Genomic DNA, 414 nt, shown 5'->3' with positions numbered 1-414 from the left:
TTGGAAACAGGTAGTGAGGTTTATGCCTACATTTATTCAGCAAGTATTGAACTCCCTTCTCTTTCTCAGCCTTATAGTGGGAATGTGTCCCCATTGATGAAAAAGTGTGTCTCTCTCCTCAAGGAATGTACAGAATGCAGATAATTTTATGATTTAAACATTTCAGTGAGGCAGGGCATAGTGTATCACACCTGTAATTTCAGCATTCTGGGAGGCTGAGGCGGGAGGATTGCTTGAGCCCAGGAGTTCAGAACCAGTCTGGGCAATATAGCAAGACCCCATCTCTACAAAAAATTTCTGTAAAAGTTAGTCAGGTGTCATGGTGCATGCCTGTAGTCCCAGCTACTTGGGAGGTTGGGGTGGGAGGATCGCTTGAGCCTGGGAGGTCGAGGCTGCAGTGAACTGTGATTGCGC

The 414-nt window shown here is 46.4% G+C and overlaps 1 protein-coding gene across 1 annotated transcript in view; it reads left to right on the top strand.

The window, feature by feature from the left end:
• The window catches only part of CCZ1 (CCZ1 vacuolar protein trafficking and biogenesis associated homolog (S. cerevisiae)), a 41,347-nt gene that overhangs the window by 2,832 nt on the left and 38,101 nt on the right, over window positions 1-414 (top strand). The window lies entirely within an intron of this gene.

Source organism: Colobus angolensis, unplaced genomic scaffold, assembly GCF_000951035.1.
Source record: "Colobus angolensis palliatus isolate OR3802 unplaced genomic scaffold, Cang.pa_1.0 Scaffold135, whole genome shotgun sequence".
Taxonomy (NCBI): domain Eukaryota; kingdom Metazoa; phylum Chordata; class Mammalia; order Primates; family Cercopithecidae; genus Colobus; species Colobus angolensis.
Note: the sequence above shows the minus strand (reverse complement) of the source record. Positions and strands in the feature narration are given on the sequence as shown.